The sequence below is a fragment of the Coptis chinensis genome, chromosome 3 (assembly GCF_015680905.1).
Source record: "Coptis chinensis isolate HL-2020 chromosome 3, ASM1568090v1, whole genome shotgun sequence".
Classification (NCBI taxonomy): domain Eukaryota; kingdom Viridiplantae; phylum Streptophyta; class Magnoliopsida; order Ranunculales; family Ranunculaceae; genus Coptis; species Coptis chinensis.
The window spans coordinates 98,594,856-98,610,164 of record NC_141458.1 but is presented as its reverse complement, the minus strand read 5'-3'; the positions used below and the strand labels follow the sequence as shown (position 1 = coordinate 98,610,164).

The 15,309-nt window shown below is 36.8% G+C and overlaps 1 long non-coding RNA gene across 1 annotated transcript; it reads right to left on the bottom strand.

The window, feature by feature from the left end:
* Nucleotides 1-767: 767 nt before the first annotated feature.
* Nucleotides 768-12,200, bottom strand: LOC147512031 (uncharacterized). Its single transcript, XR_015217125.1, has 5 exons — nucleotides 11,082-12,200; nucleotides 1,952-2,290; nucleotides 1,376-1,639; nucleotides 1,171-1,229; nucleotides 768-1,051 (listed from the first exon to the last, which is right to left on the bottom strand). It is a non-coding gene; the product is annotated as an uncharacterized LOC147512031 (long non-coding RNA).
* Nucleotides 12,201-15,309: the final 3,109 nt, after the last annotated feature.

Sequence of the window (15,309 nt, the reverse complement as noted above, 5' to 3'; positions counted from 1 at the left end):
TCATGAGGTGTCTTGCATCTAGAGAAAGCATAAAGCAAACTCATGAGGTGGCTTAAATCTAAGGGAGGAGGGCAAATCTATAACTTGGAAAAGGTGTAGTATATAAACCAAAAAGTGAGAGGAGATAGAGCACCTAGACTTAATCTATGGTCATGTAGGAGTAGTATAGTTTTTCATTCCAAGTCCTTTACTTTCAAGTTTTTATTTGCTTTATTTTCTTTTTTGTTCTTTATCAAGTTTTCAATTCAAGTTGTTATTCACGTTCTTCAATACAAGTTTTTATTCAAGCTCTTGTGTTTTTTGCAATCTCTACTCAATGCTTTTTATTCAAAACCAAGTTTTACTTCATTAATTCCATTTAAGTCATAATTTCAATACAAGTCATTTCCTTTCACTACAAGAAAAAAGGCTTTATATAACTATTATAAACAGTGACAAAACAAAAGACTTTTGTTGTCGTTTTTTTTTCCAAAACCGTGATGGAGTGGGGTCATTTATTTTTTTCCCAAAACCGCCACAAATAGTTTTTCAAGAGAAGCTTGCCTACCAAAAAAAAAACAGTGACAAAAACTTAAAAACAGTCACCATAAAACCAGTCTTTTGTGACGTTTATGGTGAAACAGTAATAATTATAATCAAAACAATGACAAAAGGTGATGTTTTGAGTACAATTCAGTTAAAACCATGACAAAAAAATAATCAAAATATGATTTTAAGCTGCACTGTAAACTAGTAAATAAACCACATGTGGTATAAGTTGTCCAAAAAATGAAGAATCAATACATATATTAGAAATCACTCATCCAAAACAGCATTTCAATTCTAATATCCTAATCCATTGCAAAAAGACATCCAAAATTTTGGATAGTCAAAAATGTACTCCATAAAATCAAAATTTAACATCCCAATCCCAAGTCCTCATATCCACACGTTTATGATATACATCTTGAGCGTTGTCAGCCCTACTATCTTGGAGAAGTGAACACACTTGATTAGAACTTGACCTAATATCAGAAGATATGCGGGTCTTCATAAGGAAAAGTTTATTTGTCTGAAAATTTAATAAAAAAAAAGAACGTTAGTTTGTATGTTGCCAAAATATATATAGGACTGAAAGAAAGATAAAATAAAGAAACGGAAGTCTTTTGGAAGAATTTCTTCTCAGGTTACCAAAATTGGTATTCTACCACTTTTTTTGCACAAGTAGCACCCAACCCTTCCCTTTTCTCCTGAAAGATAACAAAAACTTAACTTATAGAACGATAAAATTGGACCATAAACAAGTAGTAATATGAATATTTGCAATAATATTTAATCACTATGACTAGAAGAAATTTTTGCATTGTAGAATAATATAAAAGGATAAGGAGTTTACATCATGTGCAACAAAACAAGGCGGCAGCTAAGTGGCCTTGATTTCCTCAAAAAATAGTATAGCGCTCAACAAGCGATTTTTTTAGGAAAGATTGCATATAAATTTGTGCTCGGGTTTCTCATTTCAATTACTGGAAGAAAAAGAAAAACAGTGTCAACAACTTTTTTATTTACTCCTCTATGATGTACAAAGCTCATTTTGAAGTCTGAATAACCATCAGAAAGCCTTGTTGCTGAAAATCCCAACTTCCATCCAATTTAGTAACTACACAAAGAAAAATAAGAAATCACTTCAGTGAGTAGACTCCACTAATCAAGTACCCATAAGCCTTAAAAGTCCAAATAAGTAATTGAAATTACAAGATACCAGAACCAGCAGGTTGTAACTAAAGAGGAACTGATCAATACACTATAAAGAGAGAGAAAAAATCATTGAATAATTCATTCCAACAGGTTAATTATAGATATGTACTTGAGATTCTTCTCAGAACCTTATGAGATTAGAGCAAGTTTCACTATATAGACTAAACAACAACAAACAATTCGAATGGACTAAGAAAAAGGTTAGAAAATAAACCTTCGATGAGTCAATGCAAGCAATGTGATAGAACACCAACTTCCACTTTGAAGCCTTATCCCCTTGAACATATTACGAAAAACTATTAGAATAATTCCCTTCTCCATCAAGTTTTTGTCAGCAATTCAATTAAACACAAAAAAAAGTATATAGAGATTAAAAAGTTGAATTTTCAAAAGCCAAAAGATATAAATGCGTAGGGAATAACGTTGTATCAACCATACTATCAATTAATGGTAAAAACAAATAATGACCACTAAACATCAAGGTGCTCACATTCGAAAGAAAATGTACAGAAAAAAAAGATACAGCTCTTGCTTAAGCAGCACCAGTACATAGCTTGCATGTAACGCCCGTATTTTTAAATACGTATTTTTCTATTTATTAATTAATTAAATTATTTATTTTAAAAATTCGTCGGATTGGACTCGGGATACGTGGGCCTGGTTTTTGGGCCCGAGTCGGTGTTGGGCTTGGGTTTCGGACCCAAGTATATAAACACATTTTTCTAGAAAATAGGGTTCAGAGAAAAATAAAATAATGAAAATGGAGGCAGAGATGAAAATTTGGATTTACGGAGGGTGTGGAGCGATGGCTCGGACTCGGAGAAATTGTGTAGGAGCCGTTCATCTGGTGAGTAGTTATTTTGCTATTTCACCGAACTTATGGTTTTATGTGTATTGATATCGTTTATTATCCGTTGTATTGGACTTCGTGCCATCCGTTTTATTAAACTTTATTGAATTTGGATTTGAATTTAAGCATTAAAAACAGTTTGAAACTTCGAAAACGAGATGAAACCATCAAAGTTTGATTTGGGCCCGTTAATGGGCGCGGAGCCCAAAAAACAAGCGATGGTAGATCCATGGCTTGAATGTTGTTAAAGGCTTGAATCTTTGTTAAACATTGTGTATGTTGTTATGGGATTGATTGATGGAGGTGGGGATATCGATTTAAGCTTGTGTTGTCGGGTACATTGAGGCTGGAATCCGCATCAATGGCGCCGCATGAGCTGTTTTTTTATTGAACCGTTATGTTTTGATGTGTTAACTGTTTTATGGGTTGATTTGTGTGGTGGATGGATGATTGGTTGTTGGGGTATTGGTGGGTGATGAGGGTTGTCGATTGAAGCTCGAAGCTCCATCAATGGTGGCTGAAATTTATTTTAGATCTAGATTTGGAGGAGATGGTGGAGTTAAGAGTTGGGATTTTTGGCTTTGTTAATGTTGGTGGGTTTTCGATTTGTGGCATAACCGATTTGATTAAGTGAGGAGTGGTGGCCGATTGTGGTGGTCGGTTTTGGTGGTGGAGTTCTTTGGAGGAAGAAGAAGACCTTTGTTCATCTTAGTTGGGCCTTTTGTTGGGCCTTTGTTAGTTTAGTTCTATGGGCCAAAACTAAGTTTCTAATATTTTTGTTTGGGCCCGATTTCATTAAGTTATTTGGGCGAAAGCTAACTAGTTCATTTGGGCGGTTTGGATTAAGTTGTGGACCAGTTTTGGTTTAGATTGGGCCCGATTTAAGTTAAGTTTTGGGACAGATTCTCTTTGTTTTATTTTGAAATTTGAACCCACTTGTATTTTTTGACCGATTCTATTTTGTTTTGATTGGGCTGGTTTCAGTTCAATTTTTGGACCGAACCACTTAACTGTTTTGGGCCAGTTTCTAATATTGCTTGGGCCAGTCCATATAATTTAATATAGATCCCATTTGGGTTGGGTAGAATTAATAAGTTGGTTTTAGACTTTCGGGTTCTAAGGTTTGGGCTTAGCCAGTTGGGTCCTAACTATTACCTTGGTCATGAGCCCATGAGCCATGCACCATTGACCTTAGCCATGAACCATGGCTATGACCATGAACCTGTCGAACATGGAAACGACAGTTTGACTTTGACGATGACAGTTTGACTTTGACCGTTGACCTTTGACTGTGGAATGTTGACTTTTCCAGTTTTTTCACATATTTGATTATATGGATAAATATAGTAATAAAATAGTGTTGAGATTGTATAACTTGGTTGGTCATTATCTAATTTAGATTTGACGTGAGTAGTGTGTAAAGCATATATATATTGGGCTTTGATTGTGGACTGTGGACTGTTTATTTGTGCTACGTTTTATGTGTATATTATATGGACACATATAGTAATAAAATGCTGTGGAAGCTTGTATAATTTGGTGGTCATTATCTAAGAAAGATTTGACCTTGATGTTGTGTATTTTTGACACGTGACGATATTGAGATGTTAGGAGACATTATATTCCTAATACGTTATAATAAAAATGTATGTGATACGTTGAAGCATTGTGACATGAGATAATATGCTGGGATATTTATATTAATGCAATATCTTGGAGAAATGTATATACACTCCATTATTTTATATGTGAGATGCTAATATAGTATTAGTGAATATTTGCCCACGGGAGTGTGGTGTAGTGCAATAATATATTGGCACGTGAAAGAATGAAAGTGACTATGAGATATAATTGAGATGTTTCTAGATATTATGGCTTAGTGCAATAAGGTAATTGACCTGCACGTGATATAGTAGAAATGCTTATGAGTCATTAATGTATGACACCTGAATAAATTACGTAACGAAAATCCTAGAACCTGACTACCACAACTCATGTGATTGGCCCTCCTGGCGTTTCAGTTAATCTGAATGGCCTTCGGGCGGCCCTTCTGGCGTTTCAGTAAAGCTGAATGGCCCTCCTGGCGTAGCCGAATAGTGGCTTGATTATTCCGTTCGCAAAATAGAACGATGATCGCCTAATATTTTATGCGAATAGTGGCAGTGCTTACATAGATTTGGCTTCCGTGTGAGGATTTACCTGGTGTGCGGCATCCCGCTCAGGGTGGTTACGCACGGAGTGGCTCATTATGTAAGGGAGGCATGTGGATGTACATGTTCGGCGTTGGGTAGCGATTGTGGTAGCCAGGGAAACTAGGTAAGACATAGATAAGGACGGATTTTAGGGACACGCAAAGAAAACCTTAATTAATATAATTATGGTAATATGTTTGTTAATGATGTATATGTAGATAGATGATTATATATGGTTTTGCAGAAGGGTGGGTCAAACTAATTACTTGGGCAGAGACGACCCACTCTGTGATTGAGCATGAAATGAGGTAATGTATATAATATGTTTGTTTGGTTATTTGTTTAGTTGAACCTAAGGCGCCTCGATGGAGGAACTACATGCCTTATTTATTATGTGTATAGTTTGTTGTGTGGTTAGTGGGAAGTTAAGGCGCCTCAGTGGAGGAACTACCTGCCTTAATTATTATTCTTAAGGATGTTGTATTTGTCGTTGAAAGTTAAGGCGCCTCGGTGGAGGAACTAACTGCCTTGTGGATTGTGTTTATATTTGTATAAGTATATGTTGTTTTTAGGGCTACTCACACCAAAGATTGTTTATAATGTTGACCGATTTGCATGTTTGTTTATCGGGTGTGTTCATTAAATGAACATAGTTGATAAGTCTTGACAGGTTTAGTGATGGAGAAGATTGGTTGCTGCTTGTGGTTTTCGTTAGCATTGCATCTCAGGATAAGTTTTGTTTTCCCTTGAGGTGATATAGATTTTTGGTTGAGATAAGGTTATTTGCATTTTCATTTGTAAATTGTTTTGGTAATGAAGATGACTTTTGTTTAAGTTAAAATTTTTATTGGTTTTAATTATCCGCGATATTTAAACCGCTGTTTATGGGTTTTGGAAGTTGAGAGTCGTCACACCTCGGAGATCGAAGAGTCGGGAACAAATAATGTTTTCAGATTGTCGAAATTGAGTGTGTGATTGATTTAATATCGAGCATTTGGTTAGCTTAGACTAGGGTGAGTCTAGGTGATTCTCGGATAATGGTTTATGGGTAGTGTTTAAGAAGTATTATTTTCAAAACTATTTCCGCTAGTTGTTTTGTTTTTACAAAGAAAATGAAAGAGATATAGAAATAAAGAGAGTCAATATTTTTCTTGATTTGTTTGTACGTGTAATGTGTATATTTATATTAGTTACTCTTGTGGAGTGCATATGAAATGCTTTTATTTTTCCTTATCATATGATGAGTGGTTATATGTGTAATATGTTAATTATTAATGGATTTGATCAAAATGATGTGTGCTGTTATAATATTGTTTTATTGTTTGTGTTCATTTTTACATGGATTATGGATTAAGTGCAATAACATGTTTGTGAACTTTGTGTTTGAGTGTTATGTTATTGTTCAAGAAACTATAAGATATTTTGATCTATATTGAATGAGTTGTATTATCTGATGGCTTTGTGACGTACTGAGTAAGGAACTAATTGCCTCGGTGTTGGAGGAACTATCTCGCCTCACTCGTACACGTTAATGGAGGAATAGTATTTTAAAGTATAAGAGATTAATCTGTTAGAGGTGATTAATTACAAATAGAAAGTATAATAAATAAAATATACGTGTATTTTTTTGAGATGTGTATACCTGCGTATACACGTGTATTCTTTTTGAGATGTGTATACTTGCGTATACACGCTTTCTTATATTATTGTATATAGATGAACTATTACCGTGTATATATGATTATAATATTGTTTTACCAAGAAAACATGCATGCGTAGGTTGTTTTCTTAGGGTTACGTTATTAATGATTAATTAAAATAATGGTGATAATTGTTATTTTTAAACTATATTGGAATTTATGTAGAGGATGTCCTAATATAATGATGATCGTATTTCAACAACAAACGGATTTTTATTTTGTCTTATAAGTGTGCTTCGTGCCGATAAATTATGACATGATAGATTAATATTGTTAAATTAGTTTCACATTAATTTATGCATATTTGAGCATTCTTAAATATATGCCTTGATTTATGGTTCATAAATATTACCGTGAGAATGTAACTTGTTATGGGTGATATATTAGAAGTGAGTTTATATTATCCTAAAATTTTTAAAATTCGTGTTATACGGTAGCAAGTCTTATGTTAATTGTCATTGTATATGGAGGTTAATTTTTGAATCTTCTCACCGTTTAAAATAATTAGTAATAATAATAATAGCAATGAGCGTCGAGTATTTATTCTTAATTGTTTTGTTTCAGTCTATATGGTTTTGATAGATGAATATGAAAAATTATTTTTGGATACGTGCTATATTTGATCAAGTTGCAAGCATGAATTAGGATTCAAGAGTTGTTTTAAATTTAATATTTCTGAGAGCATGACTAAAGTAAATATAAAGTTTTATTGTAGTATCAATGGCATGAGTGATTTTTATTTTGAGTGTATTAGGGCACAAATTTTTCTTTGGTGCATGATAATGAAAACTCCATAATATCTTAGGCAGGGATGAACTTACCCCATATTAGTGATTAATTTAAGTAGAATATTTTTTCGTAGAGTTTGCTACTTGTCAAGAAATTGCATGCTAAAAAGATATGATATATTTATCTTGTATTTAAGTGACAGTAATAATTTGTTTTAATATAGACAGTTAAACTGTAATAGATTTTGTAATGGCATGAGGACATATATTCTGGAATTAATTTAAAATAATTAATACCAATGTTATCTTGCTTAAGTTTAATCAATGTGCATTCTTGTATATGTTCTAAGTTAATAACCAACGTTTTGTTCGTATAGCTTTACTTCCGAATCTCGGGACGAGATTCTTTTGAGATGTGTATAGCTGTAACGCCCGTATTTTTAAATACATATTTTTCTATTTATTAATTAATTAAATTATTTATTTTAAAAATTCGTCGGATTATACGTGGGCCTGGTTTTTGGGCCCGAGTCGGTGTTGGGCTTGGGTTTCGGACCCAAGTATATAAACACATTTTTCTAGAAAATAGGGTTCAGAGAAAAATAAAATAATGAAAATGGAGGCAGAGATGAAAGCTGGATTTTTGGAGGGTGGAGCGCGATGGCTCGGACTCGGAGAAATTCGTAGAAACTGTTCATACAGGTGAGTAGCTATTTTGCTATTTCACCGAACTTATGGTTTTATGTGTATTGATACTATTTATTATCCGTTGTATTGGACTTCGTGCCATCCGTTTTATTAAACTTTATTGAATTTCGGATTTGAATTTAACTGTTAAACCTATTGAAACTCGGAAAACTGAGATGAAACTGTCAAAAGTTTGATTTGGGCCCGTTAATGGGGCGTGAGCCCAAACAAACGATGGTCGCCCATGGCTTGAATCTTCGTTAAAGGCTTGAATCTTTGTTAAACCGTTGGGTATGTTGTTATGGGATTGATTGATGGAGGTGGGGATATCGATTTAAGCTTGTGTTGTCGGCATTGAATTTGGAATCCGCATCAATGGCGCCGCATGAGCTGTTTTTTTTGAACCGTTATGTTTTTGATGTGTTAACTGTTTTATGGGTTGATTTGTGTGGTGGATGGATGATTGGTTGTTGGGGTATTGGTGGATGATGAGGGGCTGTCGATTGAAGCTCAAGCTCCATCAATGGTGGCCGAAATTTATTTTAGATCTAGATTTGGAGGAGATGGTGGAGTTAAGAGTTGGGATTTTTGGCTTTGTTAATGTTGGTGGGTTTTCGATTTGTGGAATAACCGATTTGATGAAGTGAGGAGTGGTGGCCGATTGTGGTGGTCGGTTTTGGTGGTGGAGTTCTTTGGAAGAAGAAGATGACATCGTTTCATCTTAGTTGGGCCTTTTTGTTGGGCCTTTGTTAGTTTAGTTCTATGGGCCAAAACTAAGTTTCTAATATTTTTGTTTGGGCCCGATTTCATTAAGTTATTTGGGCCGAAAGCTAACTAGTTCATTTGGGCCGGTTTGGATTAAGTTGTGGACCAGTTTTGGTTTAGATTGGGCCCAGTTTAAGTTAAGTTTTGGGACAATTCTCTTTGTTTTATTTTATTTGAACCCACTTGTATTTTTTTGACCAGTTCTATTTTGTTTTGATTGGGCTGGTTTCAGTTCAATTTTTGGACCGAACCACTTAACTGTTTTGGGCCAGTTTCTAATATTGCTTGGGCCAGTCCATATAATTTAATATAGATCCCATTTGGGTTGGGTAGAATTAATAAGTTGGTTTTAGACTTTCGGGTTCTAAGGTTTGGGCTTAGCCAGTTGGGTCCGAACTGTTACCTTGGTCATGAGCCCATGAGCCATGCACCATTGACCTTAGCCATGAACCATGGCTATGACCATGAACCTGTCGAACATGGAAACGACAGTTTGACTTTGACGATGACAGTTTGACTTTGACCATGACCTTTTGGCTTTGACCGTTGACCTTTGACTGTGGAATGTTGACTTTTCCAGTTTTTTCACATATTTGATTATATGGATAAATATAGTAATAAAATAGTGTTGAGATTGTATAACTTGGTTGGTCATTATCTAATTTAGATTTGACGTGAGTAGTGTGTAAAACATATATATTGGGCTTTGATTGTGGAGTGTGGACTGTTTATTTGTGCTACGTTTTATGTGTATATTATATGGACACATATAGTAATAAAATCTTTGTGGAAGCTTCAGATAATTTGGTGGTCATTATCTAAGAAAGATTTGACCTTGATGTTGTGTATTTTGACACGTTGACGATATTGAGATGTTAGGAGACATTATATTCCTAATACGTTATAATAAAAAATGTATGTGATACGTTGAAGCATTGTGACATGAGATAATATTTGGGATATTTATATTAATGCAATATCTTGGAGAAATGTATATACACTCCATTATTTTATATGTGAGATGCTAATATAGTATTGGTGAATATTTGCCCACGGAGTGTGGTGTAGTGCAATAATATATTGGCACGTGAAAGAATGAAAGTGACTATGAGATATAATTGAGATGTTTCTAGATATTATGGCTTAGTGCAATAAGGTAATTGACCTGCATTGATATAGTAGAAATGTTTATGAGTCATTAATGTATGACACCTGAATAAATTACGTGAACGAAAATCCTAGAACCCGACTACCACAACTCATGTGATTGGCCCTCCCGGCGTTTGATTAATCTGAATGGCCCTTGCCCTTCCGGCGTTCAGTAAAAGCTGAATGGCCCTCCAGTGTAGCGAATAGTGGCTTGATTATTCCGTTCGCAAAATAGAACGATGATGCATAATATTTTATGCCGAATAGTGGCGGTGCTTACATAGATTTGGCTTCCGTGTGAGGATTTACCCGGTGTCGCGCATCCATTTCGAGGTGGTTACACACGGAGTGGCTCATTATGTAAGGGAGGCATGTGGATGTACATGTTCGGCGTTGGGTAGCGATTGTGGTAGCCAGGGAAACTAGGTAAGACATAGATACGACGTGATTTTAGGGACACGCAAAGAAAACCTTAATTAATATAATTATGGTAATATGTTTGTTAATGATGTATATGTAGATAGATGATTATATATGGTTTTGCAGAAGGGTGGGTCAAACTAATTACTTGGGCAGAGACGACCCACTCTGTGATTGAGCATGAAATGAGGTACGTATATAATATGTTTGTTTGGTTATTTGTTTAGTTGAACCTAAATACTCGATGGAGGAACTACATGCCTTATTTATTATGTGTATAGTTTGTTGTGTGGTTAGTGAGAAGTTAAGGCTTCGGTGGAGGAACTACCCGCCTTAATTATTATTCTTAAGGATGTTGTATTTGTCGTTGAAAGTTAAAAGCCTCGGGGAGGAACTAAGCGCCTTGTGGATTGTGTTTATATTTGTATAAGTATATGTTGTTTTAGGGCTACTCACACCAAAGATTGTTTATAATGCTGACCCGATTTGCATGTTTGCTTATCGGTGTGTTCGATAAATGAACATAGTTGATAAGTCTTGACAGGTTTAGTGATGGAGAAGATTGGTTTTGCTTGTGGTTTTGCGTTAGCATCAGATCTCGGGATAAGTTTTGTTTTCCTCGAGGTGATATAGATTTTCAGTTGAGATAAGGTTATTTGCATTTTCATTTGTAAATTGTTTTGGTAATGAAGATGACTTTTGTTTAAGTTAAAATTTTTACTTGGTTTTAATTATCCGCATATTTAAACTGCGTTTATGGGTTTTGGAAGTTGAGAGTCGTCGGCCACACCTCTGAGATCAAGAGTCGGGGAACAAATAATGTTTTTCGAATGCAGCCGAATCGGGGTGTGACATTGCACTAACATTAGCTTATACATACATACTCATTGTTCCAATATGGAATGTAAGATTTTCCATTCACAAATATAAACTTAATCTTGAATAAAAACCATCTTAAGGAACATTAATTAAAATTATTTGGAGGAACATGAATTAAGCACATATTCAAATCATTCAAAAGCTAAAATCCGTGCAAACAAACCAAAAGACGAAAAAGAAGAGCAAAAATTGCAACAGACCAGATCAGACCAAGCGAGACGACACCTTAACACCTCAAATTAAATCAGTTCTTTGATCTACCAAGGAAATCCAAAACAAATTAACAAACTATCGACAAGTTCATGGGAGAGTACAACATAATCAACAACAAATAATCATATTGAATTGAAGGAATTAAAACTTGAACCACGGCTGGAGTCTCGGTCTTTGCTAGCTTCTCCATTGTTCCAATCTCAACTACCCAGTCCTCCACTTCTTCTTCTTCTCCTTAAAAAAAACAACCTAACTTTCAAATTCTACTTCGCGCCCACCAACCAAATGTCTTCAATATTTGTTTTTTACTTTAATGAAGACGCATCGAGAGACATAGGAGAGAGAATCGGAAACAGGAGATCTCCGATAGGATATTCGGGAACAGACATGGCGGACATAGCTATAAAGACACTCACTACATTGGTGGGAAAGGGAGAACTGTGAAGAGCCAACCCTAAGGACTGGGTTGGGACAACCTATGGTGTGTTCCGGCCAAGCGCCGGGTTCTTGGTAAGGAGCATGAGCAGGCGGGGGCTCACACAAGTAAGTGAAGGACCCCCTACGGGTCTTTCTTCATGAACCTCCAGCGGGTATAGGATTAGATCATACACCCACAAACAAGACTGCCATGGGCGGCTACCTGCTTTCCTTTCTTTATCGAGGAAGCTCGCAGGAGATTTATTCCTCTTTCTCTGTCTCAACAGGATCTAGGGTTCCCTCCGCTTGTCTTGGTCCTTGTTATATTCTAACACACTACTGCACAAACTGATTATAACTATGGAAAGAAATCTCTGTTTCTCTGAAACGAGAGCCTGTTTTTCTTTTAATTTCTCTTTTTTCTTTCTCTTTACAGCCGCTCACTCACTCTCTATATATGACTACCTTAGTACAACATTGACTAACTCTAACATCCAGGAAACTTCCTCAAAAAATCAGCTGTCCTACTTTTAATCTAATATGAGATTAAGCTAATATAGACTAAACACAAAGTTCTAATAATAAGAGACACTTGTCATACCCATGGGATATGACAATACCTTCCCCATTCAAACATCCTTGTCCTCAAGGATGGAGTTTAGAAAAAATTTGCGATGTGCGACCAGTCCTCCCAAGTTGCATCTTTCGGAACAGTGTTAGACCATTGAATAAGTACTTGACTAACTGCTTGATTGTTGCGAGGGATCATTCTGCGACTCAAAATGGCAATTGGTTCAACTAACATCTGTCCACCTTGATCTACCATGGGTAAACTGGGCATGGGAATCACTGAAGTCCCTAATTTCTTTTTCAGCTGCGACACATGAAACACAGGGTGAATCTTCGATCCTGTAGGTAGTTCCAGCTTGTAGGCTATAACACCCACTTTTTCTAACACTCTAAATGGCCCGTAAAACTTGGCCAACAACTTCAAGTTTTTTCTTATAGTCACTGAAGTTTGTCGATATGGTTGCAGTTTTAAATATACCCAATCACCTAACTCAAAAGATCTTTCTGTCCTTTTCTTGTCTGCGTACCACTTCATGCGTTCTTGTGCTTTGTGCAACCCCTCTTTAACTATATCCAACATCCCATTTCGGTGTTTCAAGTACTCTTCTACCGCGGCGATTGAAGTGGTAACTTCACTCGGGAAAGCAGGGTGCGGGGGAGAGTAACCATACAAGGCCTGAAAAGGGGACATTTTGAGGCTTGTGTGGAAATTTGTATTGAACCACCACTCCGCTAAGTGCAACCATTTGAACCAGTTTGTGGGCTTGTTACTCACCATACATCTGAGATAGTTTTCTAAGCAAGCATTTGTGCGTTCTGTCCGGCCATCAATTTGGGGATGATAGGCAGTGCTGAGTTGATAGATGTACCTAAGGCTTTGAACAATTCTTGCCAAAAGGAACTAGTGAACACCTTGTCTCTATCAGAGGTTATGGGCCAGGTAGGCCATGTAACTTGTAGATATGAGAGAGGAATAATTGCGCTTCTTGTCTTTGGGCATGTAAGGATGGTCGAGGCCGATGAAGTGGCTATACTTTGTGAGTCTATCCACGACCACCATCACTACATCCTTGCCGTCGATTTGGGTAGCCCTTCGATGAAATCCATGGTGATGTGTTGCCAAGCTTGAGTAGGTACAGGTAGTGGTTGGAGGAGTCCAACTGGAAATACATGTTCTCCTTTGTTTCTTTGGCAAGCATCGCAGTGCCGACAAATTCTAATATATCCTTCTTTAACCCCCGCCGGTAAAAGTAAGTCTTGGCTCTTTGATAACTTCCTTGTATACCTGAGTGTCCACCCACGGATGTCGCATGAATAGTCTGCAACAATCGCTGTCTCAAATTTTGGTCCCTCCCAATGTACAATCTGCTCTTGTATCTTACTAGGCCTGAAGAGTATGAATAATTGTTAACTCCATTGGGTGTGAGCATGGAGTTGAGAGATCGGATGTTATCTTGCATTGTCTTGGGCATAGCTGAATATTACTTCCTTCATCCACTGAGGTTGGACTACCATGATAGCTTGACAGGTGCCATGTTCATCTACCACTCTTGATAAGGCATCTGCCACCCTATTTTCCTTACCTTGTTTATATCGTATGTCGTAATCAAAACCTAATAGTTTAGTGAGCCATCTTTGTTGCATAAGAGTAGTAATGCGCTGTTCCATGAAGTACTTGATGCTTTGTTGGTCTGTATTGATGATGAAGTGGTGGCCATAAAGGTAAGCCCTCCATTTAGTGACTGCCATGACTATAGCTAGTAGTTCCTTCTCATAAGTCGAAAAACCAAGGGCTTTAGGACCTAATGCTTTGCTAAAAAATGCAATCGGTCGACCATTTTGCATCAGAACGGCTCCTACCCCTCTTGCACAAGCATATGTTTCCAGTACAAAAGGGTGTTTGAAGTCGGGCAATGCCAGGACGGGGGTTGTGGTCATCGCAGATTTGAAGTGCTCGAATGCTCGCTCTGCCGCTGGGCTCCACTTGAAACAATTCTTTTTCAGTAACTGAGTAAGGGGTTTGCTTATAGTGCCATAGCCTTTCACAAATCTCCGGTAATAGCCCAGTAAGTCCCAGAAATCCCCTTAACTTCTTCAATGTATTAGGTATAGGCCAGTTAGTCATTGCCTCGATTTTTGAAGGATCCGCAGCTATGCCCTCTTGTGTGATCAGGTGGCCAAGATATTCTAATTGATGCTGGCCAAAACTGCATTTAGACATCTTCGCAAAAAGAGTGCGTTCTCTAAGAACCTCAAACACCATTTTGAGATGCTTCAAATGGTCTTCCATATTCTTGCTGTACACCAGTATATCATCAAAAAATACCAATACACACTTGCGCAAATAAGGTTGGAAAACTTCGTTCATAAGAGCTTGAAAAGTGGTCGGGGCATTTGTGAGGCCGAAGGGCATCACTTTGAATTCATAATGCCCTTGGTGGGTTCTAAAAGCTGTTTTATAGATATCATGTTCATATACTCTAATTTGGTAGTAGCCAGACCTCAAATCAATCTTGCTGAACACTTTAGCTCCATGGAGTTCATCCAATAATTCATCAATGATGGGCATAGGAAATTTATCCTTAATGGTCATCTCGTTTAACTTTCGATAATCGACGCAGAACCTCCAAGAGCCATCTTTCTTTTTGACTAATAAGATTGGTGAGGCAAATGGACTATGACTAGGCTGGATGATGCCGGAAGCGAGCATTTCTTGAACCAATTTCTCAATCACGGATTTTTGGACATAAGGACATTTGTATGGTCTTTGGTTTGTGGGATTAGAATTGGTTTTGAGAGGGATATGGTGGTCTAAGTTTCTGTGAGGGGGTAAGTCGGTCGGCTCTGCAAACACATCCTTATACTCTTTGCGGTAGCTCGGTCATAGGTGCAGTGATTTCGATGGATTTTGTGAGTGGCGATAATGGAAAATAGTTGACCCACTATCCCATGTGTATTCTTCCGTATGAACCTTTTCAAAGCTTGGCCAGACATCATCTTAA